Below are 13,578 nucleotides of genomic sequence, written 5' to 3' on the forward strand. Positions count from 1 at the left end.
AAAACACAGACAGAATCTGGGGGAGCAAAAATGAAGGCTGCACAGTTACCATGCTGATCTCCTCTGCGCAATGAGGGATGACGGAGAGTGGTCACAGCTTTGTCGAGATGTGAATCTAGCGGTCCCTGGATACCATGTTCTGTAGCATAAAATAGGCTTGTTTAATAAAGATGACGATCATATCATAGGAGACCCAGAAAAGGCCAGAAGCTTAGTAGAAGGCTGAGACTAGGATCCAAGGAACCATCTAAAAGAGTATTAAGGTTTTGTTTGGTCATTTGCTTGTTTCAACTATTCAGAAACAAATTTACTGTGTAGCTTATGAATCGAAACTTCAGGGTGCCTCACCTGGTGTGTGCTGAGAGTTTCTGAGAGTTTTTGTGAGTCTCAGATAGAGAGGAGAAGCCAGGTTACCATCAAGAAGCATTTCTCTGTCGATACCTCTGGTAGATGGCCCAAGAGCTCTCACAAGAAAAGGACCTGGATCTGCATTAATTTTTGGTGGTTTATTTTCTCATTCTAACTAAATGCTTACTCTCTTTTATTATTGATACAGTATTTATTTGTCTTCCCTCTGTCAAATCCTGAGCCAGCCACGTTCCCCAGACTGCCTGGGGAGATATAGGAAAAGGAGCAAACAGGGCAGAGGAGACACTGGAAAAAGACCTATGGGAAGTAGAGACAGCTCTGTCACATGGAGAAGAGGACGAGAAAGGCCACCACCATGCAAAAGAGTCCCATGGCCTCCGGGAGGGCAAAGCCCAGAATGGTGTAGGAGAAGAGCTGTTCAGGGAGGGGCTCCTGGCATAACCAATGATGAGGGGCTCCCAAATGCAGTCCCTGTCCCAGCCCTGGAGCCAGCCACGCCTACCGTGGCAGCCCCAGCCCCAATGCACTTGGCTGCTGTGCCCTGTCCCTTGAAATGGCGCTGGTCCGGAAGCTGCGGCTGGGAATACGTGAGGTCGGGGGTGTGGGACTGCCAAGCTGCCAAGGCTCCGTCAGTGTCTCCAGTGGTTTTGGCGACACTGCAGACAGTGACTGGCTCAGCAGCTGAGAGCTGCTCCTGACCAAGAGGGGGCAGACTAACTTTGGGCAGGCAGACATTTTCAGAGGATGAGGGGCTGTGGCAGGAGAGCTGCTCCCAGTGCAGAGATGACAGAGTGAAATGTCCACTTTTGTACCTAATGTTGTCTTTGCACTTCTGTATTTCTTTGTGGAAGTTCTCCCAATATTGTATAAGCTTCAGGCCAAACAAAATCTGGATTGCCCTTACTTTGTGGTTTGTTCACAATGTCAGACAGGTAGCTGGATTCTTTCTTGACACTTTAGAAATACATATCCTGTAAACAGATAGTTTATGGAACAACTGTAGGGTTTGCTACTCATGTCAGAGTGATAGCCTTAGAAAGACCCATCTCAGAGACAAGGTCAGGAACAGAGAAGAGGTTTTCCGTACGAGACTGCTTTCTAACAGTTCTGATCGCACAAATGCTGTTATTTAGTTTTCTAATACATAGCTATTAAGAGATAAAAAAAGAACCTGTTCATCATATATATTATGTAAGAAAAATGAGACACCACACTAACAGGCAGCAGCTGGACACATCCAGGTCATTGACACTTGGATGTATGATGGAAACCTTTGGGGTCAATGTGGAGTTCATAGGTTTATGAACTCCTGGATGACTACATAGCAGAGCTGATAAAGGGAATAATGTAAGGGAAACCAACAGACCTGTACTAAAAAAGTATAAAGGAAAGAGTCTAGAAGTTTAACAGGGTAATTAATATGTACAAAATATAAATTAGTTTGCATTCACTGAGGAATTGTGATAATTTTATTTTAAGAACATATTTTAGTACCCAAAGGATTTCTTTCCATAACAATTAGTTGGAATCGTAATTGGTTTAATTATGTAAACAGTTCAACTGTATAAGATAAATATGGCATTCCTGTTTTTGGCTTAAAATATCTTTTTCTTTCAGAAGTTAAGAAAAGCATACTTGCATGTTCCTAGAGAATTTCACAATGAAGAGTGGGTAAAGTTTTGGTCTGCCTTTGAAGGTAGAATAGTTGATATTTAGATCATTGATGTAATTATAAGGATGTTGTTTGGAGTTTTCATTTAGCGTGATATTATTAAATATGGAGAGTAATTTTTAATGCTCCTAAAAGCAAGTATTCTACATTCTTATGTATTTTGTCAGTATATTTTAAAATGTAAAATGTATTTCCTCTGACAAAGGATAGAATAAGATAAAAAAAAAATCCCCCTCATTAAGGAACTAACTCAATTGATGCATTCTACATCTGGTAGATACTCAATAAATATTTGTTGAATGAAGGAATTATTTTAACTATTATATAAATGCTTTCTAGAAATAAAGTGCATATATTTTTAAATGACCCAATGATAACTAAACTCTAAAAATGACTAGTGCTTGCTAATGGATGGGAAAACAATTTTTAAGAGGAGCTTTTCAAACTATTGAGCACATTTTTATTTGAGTTTTTTTTGAATATATCTTTTTATTCCTAGCTGCTGGTATAGTTGCTGCCGTGAGTAGATACTAAATAAATGTTTGTTGATTTGATGGATAAATGAGGCATTTTAAGGGTTAGTCCTCTCATCTGAAATTATACATAGTTTGTTTATATTCGGGTTGACTATTTGTGTAATGATATGAGATTGTGATTGTCAGCAACGTATAGAAAGTGCTAATAAGCATGAGACCCTCCAGGAAAATTAAAAAAAAAATAGACTAGATGAGAAGTAGAGGAAATTTTATAGTCTCAGGAATGACAATGCTTCAGTAATTATACGGCCAAAGATAGTAAGTATGGCAAGTAATAAGCATGGGCCAGTAAAAAGGACAAAAGAGGGAATTTGAGGTTGTGAAAAAAACACAAAGGGGATGATTAAGATATATATGGGAAGTCAGAGTTTACTTAATGAAGCTAAAGCAATGGTATGTTGAGGAGTAATGAGGTATTTGGCTAGAAAATATGAGAATTGTGGATTCCATTGATGAAGGGCCTTAGATGCCAGACTCAAGACTTTAGATGTCATAGACAAGAGATTCTAAGAGACTAGCATGATAAGAGAAGTGTTTGAAAGACATAATGCTGGCAGCTGTGTGCAGCATAGAATGACAGGTTCAGAAGCTGGAGGCTTAGCATATCCTAGTAAGATGAAGGTCTGCTTTTGAGAGGTTTCTAGGGTAAGGAAAAGGAAGCTATAAATGTAGGAGAAGTGGGGGCAGGACAGCATTGACTAAGGGCAGATTCAGGGTGCCAGTTAAAGGAGTAGGGTCAGTTGGCTGGGTTTAAGGCTGATTTACATTTCAGATGTCACAGACTCCCTAAGACATGCCCTCTGACATAGATGATGGGAAAGGATGAAATGTTAAGACATAAATTGTAAACTTCAGGAATTACCAACATGAGTGTGATAGCTGAAAACTGCAAGAATGGGTAATATAAAGAATCCATAGAAAGAGGAGAACAAAATATTAAAGTAAGCTTTGGCCTCACAGGTGGGTCAAGAAGAGAGGAGGAGATGGGAAACAGTGAAACTATAGCTGAGGAAAGAGGATATCATGTTTTCAGAGGAGAAGGAAGATTTCAGGGAAACAGTGACCAACTGGGTCAACTGTAGTCAAGGAAACCAAAAAGGTGGACACGTGAAAGCTCAGGGGAAAATTCATTCATTTAGGGGCAGAGGAGGGGACATTTTTTTTCTTTTTTTTTTTTTAACAACCTTTTTGATATGTCATTGAAAAATTTGAGGGTGGACGTTGTATTATTAATGTTTTCAAGGAGATTAATGCTAATCTTAATATGGGGAGATAAATAGTGATTCTAAATAAATAAATAGTGACTTGATTCTTAGAATTTTGCTGCTGAAAGCTGTATGGTTCAAAAAAATCAGGTAATTCTAATCCTCAGATGCTGAAGATAAGCAGTTCAACTCAACTTCCAGCTGGAAGAATTGACTACATGTTAGGGGGATGAATCATTTTAAAAGGGTTGGATTGTTCTTAGTAACTTGTTACCAAGGCTTCTGGATATGTTTCTGTTGCTTTGCTTGGTTTTCAAAGGGCTGGAAGTGGAAAACAGTAAAGAATTTAATCCTGTGGAAAACAGGAAAAAAAACCTCATTTCTATGCTCACTCAAAATACATAGGAGAAGGACATGAAAATAAGTTGGAAGTTGAAGTTGACAATTAGGCTCCTGGCTCTGTGACTTTGTCATTCACAGAGGAAGTGAAACAGAAATGAACCTTGTTTTTTGTTTTTGTTTGTTTGTTTGTTTTAATAGGAGTCTATATGCATTTGATGACAAACAGTAGATCATGTTTAAATACATTTTTGTAATACATGGTGAAACATGACTTCCTACTAACCTGAAGATTTATGGTCAATTTTCTTACCCAAGCTTATTGGTAATGTAAAGCTAACAAGGCTGAACATTATTTGCACTTAACTCTTTGCAGTACCACTGTCAAATAGATATTTCACGGTGGTCACTGCTTACAGAGTCAACTGGTTTATTAAACAATTTTATCCTGGTGAAGTATAAGCATAGAATGATTATATTTTTTCTCCAATTGCTATTTTCAACCATGCTCTGTTAAATTACCCTTTCTAGTCCTCTTAAAATTATCTCAGGTTGTTTTTGTAACTTTTCATCCATTCCAAGATATTAAAAAATCAGTTCCATTCTGGAATGACATAAGCTCAGCAACATGCCAAATTAACCCAGTTCTTCTCTTTATGTTTTGTGCTTAGTAGTCTAAGGAAACTGCATTGTGGGTCCTGTTCTTTCATTTCTTCTCCCTTTCTAATTCTGTCCTATCCCTTTCTGGGTTTCTTTTCTCCTCCTACATTGGAGCCTGGGAAGAGAAATATGAGAAAGGCCAAATGTTCATACCTGCATTCCAGAAGGCTGGCTCTCTTACATGGAATGCAAGTATGAGTTTTTAAAGAGTTCTGCGCAGGTTCCTACTCAAGGGTGCCTCTCATATTCTCTTGTTGCTGTGGTCCTCCTGGTCATAATATTAGTAAGACAACTCGAGCATGGATACCCTCCTAGGAGTTTGTATCTGAGAAGTATAGACTGCTCCAGTAGAGTCCCCGTACTGCTGTACTTCTCCAATTCAATTTTTTTTTTAACTAAGTAGGCACTGAAGGCAGATCCCAATCCTGCTCCCCAAGGGGAAATTAGATGGATTCCCCACTTTTTTCTCATTGCTTGGCTTATTATGGTGGCTGAAAGAGTGGAATCACCATCTTTTCTCTTTTGCCCTTCAGGCAAGAGATGGCAATATCTCTCCACCCACTGTGGCTAGCTCCCTAGACCCTAGAACCTGTTGGCTTCTCTTCATCCTGTTTACACTCTTGTACACTGTTCTTTTATTAAGCCTCCTTCAACACCTATTAGAATGTATCATGTGTGCAGTGTCATGGCTCTGACTGAAACAGATAATAAACAATCTCAACAACTCTATACTATAAATATTTTAAGGTAAGATGTGATTTACACAAAATAGTTCTTATGAAATTTGCATCTCTGAATGTTACTAGACAGAAAGAAAACTTGAATAGGGTAAGTTGAATTAAAATCTTAGCTCTGACATATATAAGCTCATTTGTAAAGTGGACATATACATCCCTACCTCATGAAGTTGACATGAAGATTCAATGAGATAAAGGAAACACGATTCCACACAGGTCATAGTCGATAAATATTCATTCAACATCTACATGATTCAAGACACTAAGTGCTTTCTATACAACACTAAGTGCTTTCTATACAATAAAGTGTTCTACAAATACAAGTTGATTAATTCTTTAATCAGATTAAATCTTAATCTTAAATCTTAATCTGATACAGGAGAAATATCTTGAAGTCATGAAAACATTCTTCTTTGTATAGAATGAGGAAGACCAGAGTGGACGAAGTGGAACTAGCTCTTCTTGGAGTTCTTCACTTGATTCTCTGACTGTGAAACATCAGCATAAAATCTGATTTATACTCTCTGGTAATAAGATTAGCAACACAGTATGTTTTAAAACATTAAACTTGGGGAACTTATTTAAAGTTTCTTTAAATGTTTATTTTTGAAAGAGAGAGAGACAGAAGGCATGAAGGGGAGAGGCAGAAAGACAGATAGACACAGAACTTGAAGTGGGCTCCAGGCTCTGCGCTGTCAGCACAAAGCCCGACGCAGGGCTTGAACTCACAAACTGTGAGATCATGACCTGAGCCGAAGTCGGACAGTCAACCGACTGAGCCACCCAGGTGCCCCGCTGGAACTTATTTTTTTATATATGAGAACAACAAAAGTAAAGCAAAAGTACCAAACAACCCAATATAGACTGTTCCTTTTTTTTAATGTTTATTTATTTTGAGAGAGAGAGAGAGAGAAGGGACAAAGAGAGGGGGAGACAGAATCTGAAGTGGGCTCTGCATTGGCAGCAGAGACCCTGATGCAGGGCTCAAACCCATGAACTGCAAGATTGTGACCTGAGCTGGTCGGGCACTGAACCAACTGAGCCACCCAGGCACCCCTAGACTATTTTTAAATGCCACTATTAATAAGTGAAAATACGGCAATTATATTGAGTATCCATAACTTAAAAAATTTTTAAGCAAATTTCAAATGGTAAATTTTAATTTTTAATTAATATTTGAATAAATATTCAAGAAATTTTGGTTAAAGAAAGAATCTTGTACAGAGCATTAGAAGGCTTGGGATTTAGATATATATTTGCCATTAACAGGGTATTGACTTTTAATAATTTAACTCTCTGAGGTCTTATTTCTAGTTCTATGGTTCAATTAATATATTTTTATGACTTATTAATTTGTAAATAATATATTTGATATTCCAAAATTCCTAATTCAATGCAGGTGAAAAATGTGTTAAACTCCGCGCTGCTCTGGGAGAGAGTGGGATAAAGAAGATCTAGTCCTGTCCTCAATGAGTTAGAAGGAATAAAATGTCAGTGCCAGTAAGAAATAAATTCAGTAACTGAGATTAATAAAGTGCTTAATGAAACTGCCAAAAGGAGCATTTTTTTTCCTACTTGAGGGAAATGACATTGCAGGGTAGATAGCTTTTATATATATCAGTATTCTAGCTGAAAATTGTCTTACAGAAAAACCTGGCATTAAAAAAAATATTTCCTCAAAACCATTTGCATCTTTTAGGGTGGGGGATGAAAAGAAAATTTTAACTTGATAATTTTTGATATCTGGTGAAAATGAGTATTTGCTTTTCTTTTAATAGATTTTGACCTAATGCCTGACAAGTGCATTACTTCATTAAAATAGTTCTTTAGAATTAACACCAAAGTGGAGACTTCTGCTTTTCCTATTCAATATTTCATCAAGGATCCTAGCTCTGCACTTTAAACATAGGGAAATACACAGTTTGTGCATAGTCACCTGAGGACCCCTACTTGATGAACTTGGAGATACACCAAAACCTGCAATAATAATAATTACAAATTTAAAAACAATATTTATTTATGTATTTATTTTGAGAGAGAAAACATGTGAGCAGGGGAGGGGCAGAGAGAGAGGGTGAGAGAGAATCCCAAGCAGGCTCCAAGCTGTCAACACAGAGTCCGACGTGGGGCTCAAACCCACGAACCCATGACCTGAGCCAAAATCAAGAGTCAGACGCTTAATCAACTGAGCCAGCCAGGCATCCCTGCAATAATAATAATTTTTTAATGGGGCACTTGGGTGGCTCAGTCACTTAAGCATCCAACTTTAGCTCAGGTCATGATCTCATAGTCCATGAGTTTGAGCCCTGCGTTGGGTTCTGTGCTGACAGCTTGGTGCCTGGGACCTGCTTCAGATTCTGCGTCTTCTTCTCTCTCTGCTCCCCCCCTGCTCACATGCTCTCTCTCGAAAATAAATAAACATTAAATTTTTAAAAAAAATAATAATTAAAAAATGCTCAAATGTTACTGTACCACTGTAGTAAGACTCTAAATTTAAATTATAACCACAGGCATCAGGGTGTTCTATATTCAAATATGTGCTGAAATTTCAGTGTTTGGAAAATGTTTAATTCCAGAAGGGAAGATGATCTTTTTGTTACTTGAAGTATAATTACAATACAATATTATATTAGCTTCAGTTGTACAACATACTGATTTAAAAAAAATTTTTAACGTTTAATTTATTACTGAGAGACAGAGAGAAACAGAGCATGAGCATGGGAGGGGCAGAGAGAGGTGGAGACACAGAATCCGAAGCAGGCTCCAGGCTCCAAGCTGTCAGCACAGAGCCAGATGTGGGGCTCAAACCCACAAACTATGAGACTATGATCTGGGACGAAGTTGGTCGCCCAATCGACTAAGCCACCCAGGCGCCCCTATATTGGTTTCATAATTCTATACGTTACTCAGTGCCCACCATGGTAAGTGTAGTCACCATTTGTCACCATATAACATTTTTACAATATTATTGACAATATTCCCTATGCTGCATCTTTTTTCATCTCTGTGACTTATTTATTTTATAACTGAAATTTTGTATTTCTTAATTCCCTTTCTGTTTTTCCTATCCCCTCTCCCAGATTATCCTTTAACTATAAGAATTCTTCAGGGTCCCACTTATATTGGTCAAATATATGATGTAATTGTATGTAATACGTATAAATACGTATATTTATAAATTAATTTTTAGACTTGCAACTCAACTTTGTTATGTTATTACCAGTGTTTCTAAAATCACGGGTATATTTATTCTATATCTGGACTTACATTACAGTTGTACCAAAATAGCTACCAACGTAAAAGAAATATGTGAAGTACCCTTGTATAAAGTGAAACATAATAGCTAATTTAATTTTGAGTAAGTGCATATTTTATACATTTCTTCTTGCTTAAAACAAAGACACACTTACATGATCATTAAATTTCAAGGTCTTGAAAAGCCCTAATAAGAAGTTTCTTCTTTGGTGTATAAGGTGGCTGGGCAAAAGTGGTGGTGGTGGTCAGTGTGTGTGTTTTGGAGGGGGAGTAGGAGTTCACAACCTTCCTTCTCCCTCCCCTCGGGAAAGAACAGGTATTGCCAGTTTATCGTGTCTCCCTCTCCTGCCCTCTAAAAAGAAGAGTGCAATTCTCTTGAGTAAAGCTATCATAGAGCCCCTAACTGCATTCCCCCAGAGGGATGTGCAGGTAGAAGGAAATGTGACGTGCTGGAAGAGGCTCTCTGGTGGGGAGGAGAAAAGTGGTTGAGGGAACTAGATCATGGAGAGAAGTGAGTCCTTTTGCACTAAGAATGTCAGAGGTATCTGGGCACTTCAAGGTGTTAAAAAAAGAAACAGGATTATAATTGGCATCATCTCGAACCATGTCCTGGATTGCTTAATGTTTTCAAAATGAGCTACTCATGATTAGAGTTTGTGTTTAGGGCATGCTGTACTCAATCACATGGAGCATGGCAACAGGTTATATATGTAAGACAGACTCCTTTGTAATAAAGGAAGAAAAGTCCTTCAAGATGCTTGGCATACAGTAAATGCTGTATAAATATTAGAAATTATGAAGAATTTTCTTCAAGAAGACAGGCTTACAAATTGCAGGGTACTTGAAGAAAGAATCTCTTTGAAAAAGGATTATTTCATTTTCATTATAACAACACTACAAATTCCTTGTATTTTCTCTTCCTTTCTTTCTTTCTTTCTTTCTTTCTTTCTTTCTTTCTTTCTTTCTTTCTTTCCTTCTTTCTTTCTGAGAGAAAGAGAGAGAACATAGGGGAGGGACAGAGGGAGAGAGAGAGACAGAGAGACAGAGGGAGAGAGAATCCCAAGCAGATCCCATGCCCAACTTGGACCCTGATGCAGGGCTCGGTCTCACACTGGTGAGATCATGACCTAAGCTGAAATCAAGAGTCGGACTCTTGAACAACTGAACCACCCAGATGCCCTTGTATTTTCTAATCTGTTTAATTTCCTGTTATTTCAAGTAGTATTCTGTATGATAATATTCTAGCACATGAAATAATTTGGGCAACCTCATGGAATTTCCTAATTTACAATTTGGCCTAAAGCAAACTCTTATGTACATTTACATTCTTTTTTAAAAAGCATAATTATTAATTTCTCCAGAATGTATTCTCTTCATGTGAAAGACCTAAATTATTAAAACTATAAAAACTACTGCAGATATAGCACATTTATAAAATCCAGTGTTACAGAAAGTGTGGGGGGAGATTTGCATACTGTTGGGAATATTAATAGGAGGATATGAACAATATATACCAAAAGCTTTAAAATGGTACAAATCCTTTGGCATAACCAATTAAGTTCTAGAAATTTATCCTAAGGAAATAATTAAGCATGAACTTACAGATTCACCTACAAGATGTTCTGTATTTATTACTTATTAAAAAATTATGACAAAAAAATTAAAACAGATTAATAAATAAGCCAGAATTTATCTACTATACAGTAGAATTCAGCCACTAAAAAGTATATTACAGGTAACTTTGGTATTTTTTTGCATGTAAATAACACATGAATAAATGTTTAAATGGTATTTAAATAGAGTAAAAAGTTAAAGGCTCAAATTGCTATTTTCAGTAATGAAAATTATGAACAACCCTCCCACTAGGGACATCTATGAAACTGACAAAAAATTTTTTTAAACACCTTCAAAATATGAAAACCTTCACAAAATGGTAAGAATTTATGGAACTAGTTTCTAATATAGCTTGTAATAAAGAAAGCCAAACGACAGTGAAATAAAAATATCATTGTACTGGCAGAAAATAATTTCCAACTTTGAGTTCCATACTGAGAAAAGTATTTTCCACAATGGAGGCAAGAAAAACAAACAACCAAACAGACAATTTCAAGAGAAATTTAAAAATCTGCTTTGGGCAGAAGGAAAATTATCTCAGATGGAAGTCAGAAATCTAAGAATAGGAAAGAACACAGCAGTGATGGTAAATATGTTGACATATATAAATGAATATTAACTGTATGTAAAAATAATGATGACCTGAAGTTTCTTAAAAAAGAACTAAAATAAATAAAAAAATAACAATTAGTTGAGAAGGGAGTACAAAGAAACTGTTGTTAAGAATTTGTCCAAGAATAGGGCCAACATATTGATTAACATTAAACTTTATAAATTAGGAATACATGTAGGAATTCATAGACTATGAATTAAAAGCAGGTGAATTGCATATATAACTTCCAAAAAGAGAAAAAATTTAAAATATTAAAAATGTATTTAAAAGAAGAGCAGAGGAAATAGAAAAGTGTGATAAATGGAAAGCACAAAATAGGTTGGCAGACTAAAAGCCACATGATGTACTCTATATTAAAAGAAAGAGGATTGAGTGCTCCAGTTAAAAGACAAATATTGCCTAATTGTATAGTAAAAAAAAAAAAAAAATACAAACATGAGATTAAATCATATGAAATTGCTAATGGTTGATAATTTTCAGACCATAGGCATTGCAATTTCATTTGATTCAGCTAAAATATTATTTGGAGGGGCACCTGACTGGCTCAGGTCACGAACTCACGAGCTGATGAGTTCAAGCCCCGCATCGGGCTCTGTGCTGACAGCTCAGAGCCTGGAGCCTGCTTCGGATTCTGTGTCTCCCTCTCTTTATGCCCCTCCCCACTCACACTCTGCGTCTCTCTTTCTCTTAAAAATGAATAAATATTGAAAGAAAACATTAAAAAATAAATAAAATGTTATTTGGAAGAGACACATATAAACTGTTAGGACAGAGAAACATTTAAGTTAAAAGAATGGAAAAGATAGCTGTACAAACTAAACTAACTAAAATAAAGCTGATTTATCTAGATTCATAGACAAAATAGAATTAAAACCAGAAAGCATTATCAGAGATGAAGAGAGTCAGTAATGATCGAATTTCATTTCAGTGAGTCATCACAATTTAGAATTTGTCAGCACCTAATTACAGTAGTCTCAAGATATAGAAAACACAATGGACAAAAATACAAAATTGACAAATCTAAATCAGAATAGGGTAGGTTAGCATGAATTTCTCAGTGATTGAAAAGACAAAGAAAAAACCAGTAAAGAAATCTGACGTTTAAATTTTCTGATTTGAACAACATAATTAACAACAAATCAAGGGGTGACTATAGAACATTATCTGCAACAACTTCTATATAAGCTCTAGTGGTGTACACCAAAGGAAGAGATAATGAACTTGAAACGGATCAACAGGATTCCATAGGAATTTAATAAACAAAGACAAAATTAAAAATAAAGGAAACCAAATGTTGACATGTGAAACTGGAAACAACCCAAAAGAATACACAAATAGTAGAATATAGAATATACTATAAATGTAGAATACATAAATAATCATATCATATATTAATAGAAGAAAGCTCCAGAAACGTATTTACCAAGGAGTTAACAGATAATAGGTAACAATTATTGTCTCTTTTTCTTTTATTTTTCTATATTGTCAGTTTTTCATTAAATATTTGTTGAATAATCTTTGTAAATAAAAAGCTTATTTTTCATTTACCAAAAACAAAATAAGGGACAGATTATTACAATATTTAAATGAGGCACTATCTTTTCAAGTGTGAGGTAGAGATAAGCTGTATGAGAATCATTTCGGCTATTTTAAGAATTATCTCGGCTATTTATCAAAGCTTCATGCCAGACCTACAATCAGAATATTTGGGGGTTGTGCCTGGGAATCTGTAGGTTAATATTTTGACATTCAAGTTAGAGAACCATGGAAATAGAAGAAAAGTGACAATGGTTAAATATGGGAAAGCTAGCAATAATCTCAATGATTGATGGTTATAATAAATGCCACATAGATCTCCTTCACTTTTATCCACTGATATGGCAAGATGAATCAATTGTGGATATAAAATCTATTATTTTGCTGTCATATTCTCAGAGGATGGTTCTGTGATTTCAGAAATAGAACACCACAATGGAATTAATTTTGATATTCACAAATAGTGACGATGTATTTAGCTTTAACTTACGTACCTCTGAAACCATGATTTTGAGGGGTTATTTTGTTATTACTTCAAGCATACAGGGCTCGACATTTTATCAAATTCTTAACTGTAATTAATTTAGATATACACTTGTGTATTCCTGCATATGCCTAGCTAAAGACTAAATACTATGATTTGGAATGTATATTTTGAGTGGGTTGGAGGGGATGGTATTTTTCACAGAGGCTCTAAATAATAGGCACTAAAAGAATTGTTTCCAATTTCTAAAACAAATAAAGTAAAGCTCAGTAGTTTGATAGATGTCTATGAAGTATTACCAAGATTTCCTTACACTGCATACTAAGGAAACTTAGCCAAAGTTCAAAGGGTAGTAGCCTTTATTTTGCCAGGAAGTTCTATAATTCGGGTGAATAGATGCAGATAGTCTCAAGTATAGGGGACTGCATCATGCACAATGCAGTTTAGTAGAAATAGTGTGACATAGTGCTTAGAAACATTAGTTCTGGGATGCAAACTGGTGCAAGCCACTATGGAAAACAGTATGGAGATTAATCAAAAAATTAAAAATAGAATTAC

General features: G+C 36.0%; 1 long non-coding RNA gene and 1 pseudogene across 1 annotated transcript in view; one reads left to right on the plus strand and one right to left on the minus strand.

Moving 5' to 3' along the window:
* The window catches only part of LOC113604129 (uncharacterized), a 205,185-nt gene that overhangs the window by 74,842 nt on the left and 116,765 nt on the right, over positions 1–13,578 (plus strand). The window lies entirely within an intron of this gene.
* Positions 691–9,366, minus strand: LOC106970614 (ATP synthase F(0) complex subunit C2, mitochondrial-like; annotated as a pseudogene).

This window comes from Acinonyx jubatus, chromosome A2, assembly GCF_027475565.1.
Source record: "Acinonyx jubatus isolate Ajub_Pintada_27869175 chromosome A2, VMU_Ajub_asm_v1.0, whole genome shotgun sequence".
Taxonomy (NCBI): Eukaryota; Metazoa; Chordata; class Mammalia; order Carnivora; family Felidae; genus Acinonyx; species Acinonyx jubatus.